Below are 12,285 nucleotides of genomic sequence, written 5' to 3'. Positions count from 1 at the left end.
CGTGTTTTTAACACCCTCCCACCAGATGTCAAGGAAATAAGCAACTACCTGACTTTTAGAAAACATCTAAAGTTTAGGGAAGTTTTAAATGTTTGAAGTTTTATCATGTTTTTAATATTCTATTGGGAGCCACCCAGAGTGGCTGGGAAAACTCAGCCAGATGGGCGGGGTATAAATAATAAATTATTATAAAATTATTATTAAACTTATCAAATGGCAAAAATAAAGAAGTATCTAAATTTGAGTTTGAGACGTCAGGCCAAGTGGCCCTCCTGCCCCACCCCTCATTGGTCCTGATTATTTTTGTTGCTACCTTGCCACAACAGGCATGGTGGAAGCAGCAGCCTCCTGTAAGTGGGCTACAAACAGTGTTTCTGTCCTTTTTCTCTTTGTTATCACAACCAATCAGGGATCTCATAGTGGATGTGGTGACATCATGACTCCACACTGACAATCAATGTGATGACATTGCTGAAGGCAAATCAGACACTCATGTTCCTCTCATTCTGAAAGTAACACACTGTTGATGGTCTGTGTCTACATTATCAATGCCATGATTTGAACAAGGAAGATTGTCATTGCCTTGGCAACAAAGATGTGTTCTCTCACCCCTCCCCACCCCACAACAGCCCCCTTGTGAGTATCTGTGCACCCTTTGACATAGGATCACAAAAATCACTAAAAGCAGGGTAGGTGGGTGAGATTCCAATTGGCTCAGAGAGTTTGTGAAATGCACACACGCAAACACTTCACCTCAGTGCCAGCATAAACTGACTTAATTTTATATATAGCAGGAGAGATAACAGGGAGTGGATAGGTATGGTTAAGGATATTCAAAAAGCATGAAACATTTTCAAACAAAGTAAGTACATTGATTTTTCTATTTCCCTCCAGAATGTCATGAGTACTTTCTCAGACCACTTCTAATTCTCCTTAGGCTGATAAGCATCATGCTAGTTCCCAATCTGAGCACATTCAATTTCGTGAAGGTGAGAAAGCGGATTTTATTCAGCTCTGGCCAGTAGCCAAATTAATTCCTTATCCGCCCCCTCCACCTCCCCAAATCTTGTTCAATGGACTAGCGCTTTAAAAATAATAACCTTGGGTTTGCTTGCTTGTTTCAGTTTTTGGCCACCAACCATCATGTCTTGTGAAGATCTCTGAAGGTTTCTTACAACGTGGAGTTTCACATTGTGTGTGGGGCCTTAGCCTACTATCAGCTGAAAGCAACAAATGAAACTCTTGGGGCCTAGACCTCTCAGTGAAGCTGCTTAGTCAACCAACCATGTAGGGAAAGGAGGCTTTTGATATGGTAGATTAACTTCCAGACCACCTCTTGAGACTTGCAGGCAAAAGGAGAGACTAGCTTCATCTGCCTGATAAAAATTACCCAACTATTCCCAGGCACATGAATGTATAATAGGCCAGGAGTTTAGAATAGTTCAGAATTCATTGGAACCTGACACTGCATTTACTAATGGAGATGATTTATAGCCACAGCCCTTTAGGTCTTGAAAGTGCAGTTTGTAATAATGTATGTTCTTAGAACATGCCCTCTACTCCTCAAATCAATCCAAATGTCCAATCCAATCCAGATATGAAGGGTGCTTCCAGACTGTCACTGTTTTAAGTTCACATACCAGCAAATGCAGGTTGTGCAATTCTAGTTGATTTGGAAGATCTTGTGCAACAAACACACTTTCCTAAAGCATCAGATTTTTTTGTAGTAAGGAAAAGCAATGAGAAAAGACACTGGAAAGTGTGGGGCAACACTGGCTTTGACACAACATCATCTAACCTCCCCACCAACAAATCAGAATGAATGCTCAATAAACAGGTCATCTGGAAGTGCTCAAAACGCTTAAAATCCAACACGGCAGTAGTTTAGACTTCCCAAATTGATGATTCTGTGAACCTCATCATCAGATGGTTTCACTAACATCACCAGCCCATCCATTCCTCAATTGTCATTTCTGCCTTTCCCCCAATTGGTGAAAGAGGCTAACAGCAGTGCAAACCATAAACGCCAGGTCTAGGGGGCTCTGGGTGCTAAGCACCCATAAAAACAACGCTGAGCTCCAGCATGACTTCTGATTACCAGAAGTCACGTCAGAGCTCTAACATGGCCTCCCAGATGACATTGAAGCCCCTGCCAGGGCTCCGAACGCAACTTCCAGTAGAAACCGGAAGTCACATTAGAGGTTTTGGATGTAACCTCTGAGACGCCATGAGGCCTTGGAAGAGCCACCATCCCACCGATACACTGTGATGTCATGATGTCATGATGTCATGACAGCATGACATCATGTTGCATCACAGGCACCATTGGGCACTCATAACCTGGAGCCCAAGTCCGTGCCCCTGGTGCAAACACAGTACAGAATAACAAAAGGCAGTCAAATTGCACTAAAATACGACATAAAAACATTAGAACAAAGCACTTAAACATTAATAAAGCAACAGGTAAAAGCCAATAATACAATATATTGAAATTAGCCTTTCTAAGTGAAAATTTCTTTTCCTCCTGAAAAAGAGTTCAAAATGGAGCTAGCTGGGCCTCCTTTGGCAGGGATATTCTTAGCCTGTGAGCAGCCACCAAGAAGGCTCTTACCTGAGATGACCAGCATTTTTGCTGGTAATCTAACTGTGACTATGTGCAAGCAGACCTATCTCTCTACAAATCCCGTGTGCAGAACCTATTTTGCTTATTCATTTAAATGCTTATACTCCACCTTTCACCCCTTCATTTGTGTACATGACATTACCCAGGGATGCATTTGGAAATTCCTTCCTGGGGGGCATATATATGTCATTTTGACTGATCCATTTTGATTATCAAATGCAATCTCCCTCCCCATGGCAGCTGTGAATACTATAATTATTATTAATAATAATTTTATTATTTATACTCCACCCAACTGGCTGGGTTTCCCCAGCCACTCTGGGAGGCTTCCAGCACATACAGAAACATACTGGGGTTGGGTGAAAATGCCCTCCCAAAATTTGCCACAGTATTTATGTTGAAGGCTTGTGATTTGCAAGTTTATTTTGTTGTGCTACGGTTTAATAACTTGTTTTAGCTCCATATTAATCTCTAAAGATTTTTTTGAGCTATAGTCATAGCTTTCTCAGGCAGGCAGTCGTGGAGTCCTTAGCCTCCAGTAATGTGAAATGATTAAACCTATAATGAGTGATTACCTTAATATAAACCACTTTGGCACATATTAATTTGGGCATCTATGAAGCATAGATAAAACTATAAAAACTTCAGGATCTTCCTCCAAATGGGCTAAGGGAAACACTGAAATGAACTACCATTGTGCTGTCAGAAGTAGATAATTTGTGGCAAATTTATGTAGGAAGTGGGTGGGTGCCAACCCAGAATCACTAACTGCATACGAGAATTTATAATTTCTTAATACCAAGCTGGAAATCGCCCTCTGTAGACCATTTGAGGTTTTTTGACTTCTTCAGCATTTTACAGACAGCAATAGCCATGGTGGGAGAAAGTAAGCACGGCTATTATTATTACTGCAGAACTGAGAGAAGTAAAAAATAACCCCTTTGTCCCACTGTTCGCAATTTAAAATGTTGAGGTCTGAAAAGCAAGCCCTTAAATCCTTAAATCCCACCCACTTACTTTTAGGTAAGCCTGTAGTATTGTATTGGGAATTCAATAGGGTCATACCAAGTTCGTTTATTAGCAAGGACTGCCATTTAACTGTGCAGCAAGAGTTTGCCATTATGTTTTTATTACACCAGAGGGTTGGCCTATTTTTGAAAAATGTCAGTCACTGGGGTTTAATTGGATGTCTGGCACTAGTTTAATTTGCAAAATCACTGTTTATTAAGAAGAGAGCCTTCAAGACAGCTGGAAAGCATATAGCTGAAAAATACATACACCACTATTTGATTACTATGCATTTCTGGGTGCTGTGCTTTTGTGGTGCGGACATGCTGTCAATTTTAACAGATTGTTGCTTGCTTTTTTAAAAAAGTAAGAGCAAGGCCAACAGAATAATAAAGCTATATGTCTCAGGGCCAGCTAATATATCATGTTTGTTTGTTTGTTTTTCCATGCAGCTAGTCCTCACCTTAAATCATAGCTTTGATGCATCATGAACAAGGAATTTAGCCAGCCTGATTGCTGCAATTTGGCCAATATCATTGCTAGCTTCCGTTTCCCTAAGACCCAAATTCTGTTGATGGAGCCAGCAAAAGCTAGCAAAACAGATCATTTTGGTGTGCTCCTGACTGCTTCAAATGGTAGGAGCACTTCTGTCTTTTTTCCTCTGATCTGTTTTTCTCAGGGAATGTTTTAAGCGGTTTGTCTTCTTCATTTCCTGAATAGCCCTGCTTGAAATGTCAATCCTCTTACTAAGCCAAAGATTTCCCAGTCACAGGTGAATGACATCATTCATCACTTCTCTAGTCCAGGCTGGCTGTTCACAAACTCTCCCTAGCACAGCTTCTCCGCAGATATAGGTCTGGGTAATCAGGGTGGTGGTGCACCATCTTCTGTCTCCAAATCTGGGAGAGTTGTGTACAACTATTAACCAAATGAAGAACAACAAAGCTAGCGGACCTGATGGGATACCTGCCGAAGTCTTCAAAGTGGGCGGAATTGAACTTACACAACAATTTCACAAGCTCATCAGAAAAATATGGGAGAGAGAGGAGATCCCAGCAGACTTTAGGGATGCCAAAATTACCAATCTCTTTGGAAAAAGGTCATAGAACAGATCGCGGAAACTATCGAGGCATCTCCTTATTAGCCGCGGCCGGCAAAATTGTTGCAAGGATCTTAGCAAACCATCTCCTAACAATATCCGAGTGGACGTGCCCAAGGATTAAGGCTTTCTGGGAGATGATTTATAATGAAATGAAAAGGGTATTTAAATATACCTTTTTGAGGAAATCAGAGGCCTTTCTCCTGGGCATGGTTGGCCAATTGGTGCTAAAGAAGGATAGAACTTTCTTTATGTATGCTACAACAGCAGCAAGAATACTTATTGCAAAGTATTGGAAGACACAAGATTTACCCACTCTGGAAGAATGGCAGATGAAGGTGATGGACTATATGGAACTGGCGGAAATGACCGGCAGAATCCGAGACCAGGGAGAAGAGTTGGTGGAAGAAGATTGGAAGACATTTAAAGACTATTTACAGAAATACTGCAAAATTAATGAATGTTAGAATGATGTTGGACTGAAGTTAAGTGGTTTTAAGCAGCAATGTTAAAAGGAATATGTAAAAATGGATTGTTAACAGGTGAAAATTTAAAGTTATTATATTTTAAGATAAGAGATTAAGATAAAATTAAAGAGGGAAAGGATTTGCTGAACTAACTCATTTGAACTGGAATACAAAAAGGGAGGTGTGAGGAGGTCGGGGAAACAAGCAAATGAAAGATAAGACATGGAAAGACCAATCTGTTTTTTTAATTGTTTTTATCTTGTATTTTGACTTTTTTCTTCTATTTTTTTTCCTCTTTAATTCTTTTTTCGTTGTGGGTTTTTTTTGCATATTTTGTAATATGTTGAAACCTTAATAAATATCTTCTTAAAAAAAACAACAATATCCGAGGCTACCCTTCCTGAATCCCAAAATGGTTTTCAACCTTCCAGGGGGATAGTGGACATGATTTTCACTGCTCGACAGCTTCAAGAAAAAATGCAGAGAGCAAAACCAACCCCTATTTATAGCGTTCGTTGACCTGACTAAGGCCTTCGACACTGTAAATTCTAATGCCCTGTGGACTGTCCTTCTGAAAATTGGCTGACCAGATAAATTTGTGAACATCCTTTGGCTCTTCCACGATAATATGACAGTAACAATCACAGATAACAGTGGCTCTCAAAGCAATCAGGTGTTAAACAGTGTTGTGTTATCGCCCCAACTCTATTTATTATTTTCATTGCCATGATCCTACACTTTGTTGAAGGGAAACTCCCCACTGGGGTAGAAATCATATATCAAACAGATGGAAAGTTCTTCAATCTGAGCAGGCTGAAAGCAAAGAGTAAGGTTACTGTATCTTCCGCCATAGAGCTTCAGTATGCTGATGACAACATAATGTGTACACACTCAGAGGATGAGCTCTAAACCATCCTAAATGTCTTCACAGAAGCTTACGAAAAGCTTGGCCTATTGCTCAACATCCAAAAGACCAAAGTGCTGCACCAACAAGTACAAAATAACCCCTCTGCGGCACCACAAATTCAACTCAATGGTGTATCGTTGGAAAATGTTGATCACTTCTCCTACCACAAGGGCCAACATTGATGCCAAAATCCAGCATCACTTGAGCTCTGTGAGTGTGGCTTTCTCCCAATTGAAGTGCAGAGTGTTTGAGGACCAGGACATTCACAGGGAAACCAAAATGCTTGTTTACAAAGTTATTGTACTACCAACCTTACTGTATGCTTGTGAAACATGGACAACTTATAAACGCCATCTCCAACTCTTCGACAGATTCCATCAACGTTGTCTCTGAAAATTTTTACACATCACTTGGGAAGACAGGCAAACTAATGCCAGTGTACTGGAAGAAGCAAAGATCACCAGTGTTGAAGCAATGATGCTTCAATGTCAACTTCGTTGGACTGGACATGTTGTGTGGATGCCTGATTATCGTCTTCCAAAGCAACTACTCTATTCTGAACTTAAAAATGGAAAGTGTAATGCTGGAGGTCAACAAAAGAGGTTTAAAATCTCTCTCAAGGTAAATCTAAAAAAATGTAGTATAAGCACTGACAACTGGGAAACATTGGCCTCTGAGCGATCCAATTGGAGAACAGCCTTTACCGAAGGTGTTGTGGACTTTGAAGATGCTCGAACTCAGGACAATAGGAAGAAATGTGCTAAGAGGCTGACACGTTTGGCAAACCCTCACCGTAATCAACTCTCACCCAGAAACCTACAGTCCTTCCCCACTGTGGAAAGATATGTGGATCCAGAATTGGCCTCCACAGTCACTTACGGATTCAGTTTTAAAACCGTGTTCATGGAAGACAATCTGACTCGACTACGAGTAATCACCAAAGAAGAAGAGCTCCATCTTCTGTGTGATGTTCTGTATTTTGTGTTTTTAGGTTGTGTTTATGTTGCATACTGCCTGAGCTTCAGATGAAGTGCAGTGTATAAATTTAATAAATAATCATAATCTACTAGACTACAGATAAGGCTTTCACTGTTAAAGAATGGGATCTAGTTTCTGGGATAGCTAGGTTTGCAGGTTGCCTTGGGAATTGCTTTATAAGAACATGTTTACTTGCTCATGCTTCTTTTATTTTCTCTAACAACAGGTCCCCAAGACATGATGGAGACTGGGGGGTTAGCCTCTTTTTAAATCATAGAATATACGGCTGGAAAACCTTGCAATTGTGCAAGAATAAACCTTGTCATTTTTTTTTTACCATGTTGAGACAAAGAAAGCTGGTTTCTGAGCCACATTCAAAACTGTTTGCTTGTCTATATGTGTGAATGCCCTATGATTTTGATAACCTATCCATAAACCTTTTTTTCTATTTTACTGCACTACTGGATTTGCTAACTAATCCTCTAAGCCTTATTTAAATCCTCTAAGGCTATGCTTAGCTACTTTGCAGTGCCACATACTACAAATATGTGTGTGTGTACATGCACACACACACAAGCCTGCTTTAGGAATTGCCTATGGGGTTTTTTTGTGGGGAGAGGTCTGGCAAATTCTGCCAATGTCTGCCCTCCAGCCAGCCAGCCAGCTTGTAGTGTTGTTGCTGCTTTTGGTACTGCAGAAAATTCTGCTTAACTTTAAACAGCGTTTGTTGCCGCAGAAACACAGCCTGGAGCAGCAACAGTAGTACTCCTACACAGCTCTCCAAAATGTGGGTTCATACCTCACACTGAAGAAGAGACACCAGAGAATGCATGCATTGCTGTGGTATTGCTCTAACCGTGTCAAACTCTGTTTATTGTACAACATTCTCAGTTTAACATAGAGTTTGAACAGTATTTGCCACTGTTGCAGGAATGGAACAGTGGTGCAGCTGGTGTTCTCTGGTGGAATCTAAAAACATATAAAAAATGCTGTGAAAATGCTTTTTAAAAATGTTTTTTAAAAAACATTGGATTTGTCATAGCTCACTCTCGCCATCTAGTGTCATATTTGTATATTGCACTTTACAACACATTTAAAATGTTTTATTTGCTGAGTCCTCTGTGGCAACATCAAAGGGGACGGTTTGCGTTTGTGTTGCCACTCCCAAGGCAGCAGCAAATACTGTTCAAGTGGACAAGGCAATAGAGTAGGGGAGGAGTCATTGGGAGTAGCAGCAGAGGCAGCAGGTGTGGCAGAAGATGGGAGGCAGGTAGGGAAGCTTGCAGAAGTCTACCTCTAGTGTCGCAAGACCTGGTAAAAAGTCACCTGGCTTTGACTGTGGCATGGAAGTAGTTGCACCAACTTCCACCATCTTTCCTCACAGAGGAAAGAACTTTCTAGTGGATTTTCCAGTGGCAGCAAAGACTGCCAGAACTGAGGAACAAGTAAAGATTCAACTGAACAGGAATGATCAGAGAGCATACTGGTAGGTGCAAATAAAATAAATGGGTGGATTTTATTCAAATGTGCATTAGTGTTGCAGGAAATAAAATGGAAGCCACACTGAAGTCTTATCATTAGAGGAACATCATCTGTTGGGTATTTTTAATGCAAAAGGGCCAACGTTTCAGGGATTCTTCCTATTTGCTGGTACGAAGTAGGTGTCACAAAGCTTTTCTATAATAACTGTAGGAAAATAATGGTGTGAGTAGCAAAAACAAAACTAAGATTAGAACCTTCCATTCACGTTAGGGCAATTAAAGAGCTTTAAAAGACTGAAAGTGCTTTAGCACCACCAAATATTCAGTTACTCTTTTAAAAAAAACTACACACAAAAACATTTTAAAGCCATTTAAATTACTTTACTCTTCGCCACCTCCTAAGGCATTCTAAACTAAAGCACTTTAATGTATGAGCTGATGAGTCATGCCAGGCCAATAGCTAAGAGGGGGCTCTTAAAGTTTTCAACCCACCCCACTTCCCAAGGGTAATAAAATATGCTGCATAATGTGATGCCCCGATTGTTACTTTAAAATTTCGTTAAATGCTCAGAAGCTTCATATTTTTCAACCTCTGCGTGGCTATTTTGTTTTTGGTGTTATTTATATATATACTCTATGTGTGTGTGTGTGTGTGTGTGTGTGTATTTGCTTTTTCATTATATCTCACCAACAAAACATATTAGTCATGCAGGAAATGATAAGAAAAATGATAATAAAGCATAAACAAGTAATAATAATATGTCTTTATTTCACCAAATTATTTTAATCCTCTATATCTTCACTTTTACTTCCCTTCCACTCTTTCCCTGGTTTCCTATCTATTGCCCTTTAATGGTAACTCTGTTTCTTTACTTTTCAACGGTATTCTCATTACCTTGCATAATCTCATGTTGTAACATACACTGCTGACTGTGTGTGTTTTTTAACCTGTTATGATTATTTTCTTGTTATAATTTTTTTCCATATAATCTGTATATAGTATCCCGTACTCTTTCAAACTTTTATGTTTGTCATACTAGTTCTATATATTCTAATATTTTGAGATGCCATTCTTCTCTTGATGGGACTGTATCCATTTTACATTTTTGTGCAGTTAAAATTCGAGTGGCTATTGTCACATATATTCATACGTTTGTTTTGGGGGGATTTCTGTCATTATTACTCCCAGAAGAAAAGCTTCTGGATTCTTGGGAAACGTTTTTTGGAACATTTTCTTAAGTTCATTATACACCATCTCCCCAAATTCTTTTGTTACCCTACAGAACCTTCGCATGGTTATTTTGAACAATCACATGCATTTCCGACTTCATTCCTAATTAAAACAAAAACTTGCAAAAAGTATTTCTGACTTGAAGCCTTGATCCTAAGGCTTAGTGCAGTAGCCTGTAAATGCAAAGGATGCCAGCACATTAGAAGCCAAGGAATTACACTGTTGGCGCAGGAATGTTGTTCAGGTACCAAATGGAGACCTTTTTCTCAAGCTAAATTCATAGCCGATGGCCTCAGCATACTTGGAGAGGCAACCATACATGAATGCAGCAGGGCCATGGAGATTAGGACTCCCTTTGGGAACAGGAAACTGCCTTCTGCGGTTACAGGCAAGACAGATGTTCCTCCTTTTACTCTTGTGGCAAGTGATGCTCACTTAGAACCAGCGCAGCTAGAGAAAGGCCCAAAAGCTCCGCATTTAAACTTGCCCTGGGTGTGGTGCCAAGGGCTGCCAGTGGCCGGTTGGTCCCACGCCTAGGGGGAGGCCCATTAATCCCTGTCGCCATTGGCCCATTTGGCGGAAGGAAGATGATCTGGCCTGCGATAGGCTAGTTTACCAGGGAGGCCCTGGGCCTGCCCACAAACCCACCCGCCCAATAAGGGGGCAAAGGGTCTTAGAATGTTGTTTGTTGAGGGACAAAAATGAACTCGTCAAAATACACATTGAGGTGAATGTAGAAGTTCCCGCTTGGGCAAAAAGATCTGTGGATTGTCAAGGGAATTTGAAAGAGTTTTGATTAGGCTACCAAAACTTCTCAGGAAAGTTTCGCACATCTAGGTACAACAAAGCCACTGTAAACCGCTTTGAGGGCCCTACCCTACCCTGCCATCAAGTGATTTAAAATTTTTATGAAATAAAAACAAAAACAAAAAAACAGGCAATTTTTAAAAAAGAGGGTATATTCTAGAGTTCCTTTCACCATTTCCTTCCCTGTCTTCCAGGTAACTTTTCTTTTTCCATTGAGGTGATGGGTTTTATATTGCACAGCCGTCCTTGACTTTCAGGAGGAATTTGAAAACATTCCTGTTCACCTAGGTGTTGGGTGGCTGAAGAGTACTGTTCCTGGCAACGCTGAGTAATGTTTTTAACTGTACCACTTTGAAAATGCTTTATTGACTTTTTTTTAATGTGGATGTGTTTGTCGCCCTGGGTTGCTTTGAGAGAATGAGCGGGATATAGGTGCAATAAATAATAATAAATGAAATAATGGTATAAGACGACAGTCTGAGCACTGTCACCTGTTCCTACATTGTGCCCATCATGTGCACAACCTTGCCTTCTCTTTACATACCACCTTGACTCGATGGTCGGCCCTTGATATGGAACTTTATGTCTCTTGAAGCTCCAGTTCCAAGCTTAGCAGCCGCCCATAATCTAGGCTATGTTTAGCATCATCTTTGTAAGGCAGTAGCACTACCTGCTCTACTAACTGGTCAAGCTGTTTTCTAATGAGCAACCTTCATATTGCTAAGATGAACTAGTGTAATGCAAGACACACACAGACACACACACACCCCAGGTGGTAAAAATTAATATCGACTTACAAGAAAGCAGCATCACGTGCACACTGGGACATAATTACAACCTGGCTATGGTGATAATAGGAGATAAGTGTTCTGTTCCTGACTATTCATCACTTTGTATTGTCCTCTTTGCCACCAGCTATTTACCCTGGCTTGTTGAGTCACACCTTGGAGTAGCAGAGCCTTAAGACCGCTTTTTGTTACAAACCAAGGATATGTTGGTCTTGAAACCCAGGTATTGTGTTTCCCATAATAAGTTTTAATTGGATTTTAGCTCCCTGCTTAAAAAAAAAGAATTCAGCATGGGCTTTATTAGGTTTAATTACAAATCCATAGCTATTTGTTATGTGGCTCCAATTTGATATTTTGCAATGACAATTACAATTTTATTCAACGGTGGGAAAACATATTAAAGAAAAATAGCAAGAGACAGGCTCATTGTATGGGTTGATTAATTGAATTTCATTTTTATGTGGGTTTGTGATAAATGATTACAAGCTAGAAAATAACTAGAGCAGTAGATCAGAATGTGCTCATTCATTTTCAAGAGGTATGCACAGAGTGCAAGCCACTGTTGTAAATGATCAGTTGAGCAAGTACACAATCAGGCCTGGCAATCCAATACTCTGGCCTTTATCTCAGCGGACTACCGTTCCGTACATTTTACATTCCATTAAAATTGTCCTTTCCAAAACTAAACAGAGCCCAGACAAATAGTCGATTTGGATCTCTCTGAATTGCACTAACAACTCATAGATCCATGGTGAATTACTAAGTATTGCAGGCAAGAGAGTGCTTCTTAAAAAGCAAATGAAATGCATTACTGCATACTCGTTCACTTTCATGGCTGCAGTTTGATTTAATTATTTATGATCATTTCCTAATATATTAGCAAATAATGCTGCAGT

At 40.1% G+C, this 12,285-nt stretch overlaps 1 long non-coding RNA gene across 1 annotated transcript; it reads left to right on the top strand.

Annotated features, from left to right (window-relative positions):
- The first annotated feature begins 501 nt into the window (after positions 1 to 501).
- LOC310699191 lies at positions 502 to 7,397 on the top strand. The gene is made up of 4 exons (XR_014521985.1): positions 502 to 636; positions 2,534 to 2,635; positions 4,084 to 4,266; positions 7,309 to 7,397. It is a non-coding gene; the product is annotated as an uncharacterized lncRNA (long non-coding RNA).
- Positions 7,398 to 12,285: the final 4,888 nt, after the last annotated feature.

Source organism: Podarcis liolepis, assembly GCF_965112155.1.
Source record: "Podarcis liolepis genome assembly, chromosome: 2".
NCBI classification, from domain to species: Eukaryota; Metazoa; Chordata; class Lepidosauria; order Squamata; family Lacertidae; genus Podarcis; species Podarcis liolepis.
The sequence above is the reverse complement of the archived record's forward strand: the minus strand, read 5'-3'. Positions and strand labels throughout refer to the sequence as shown.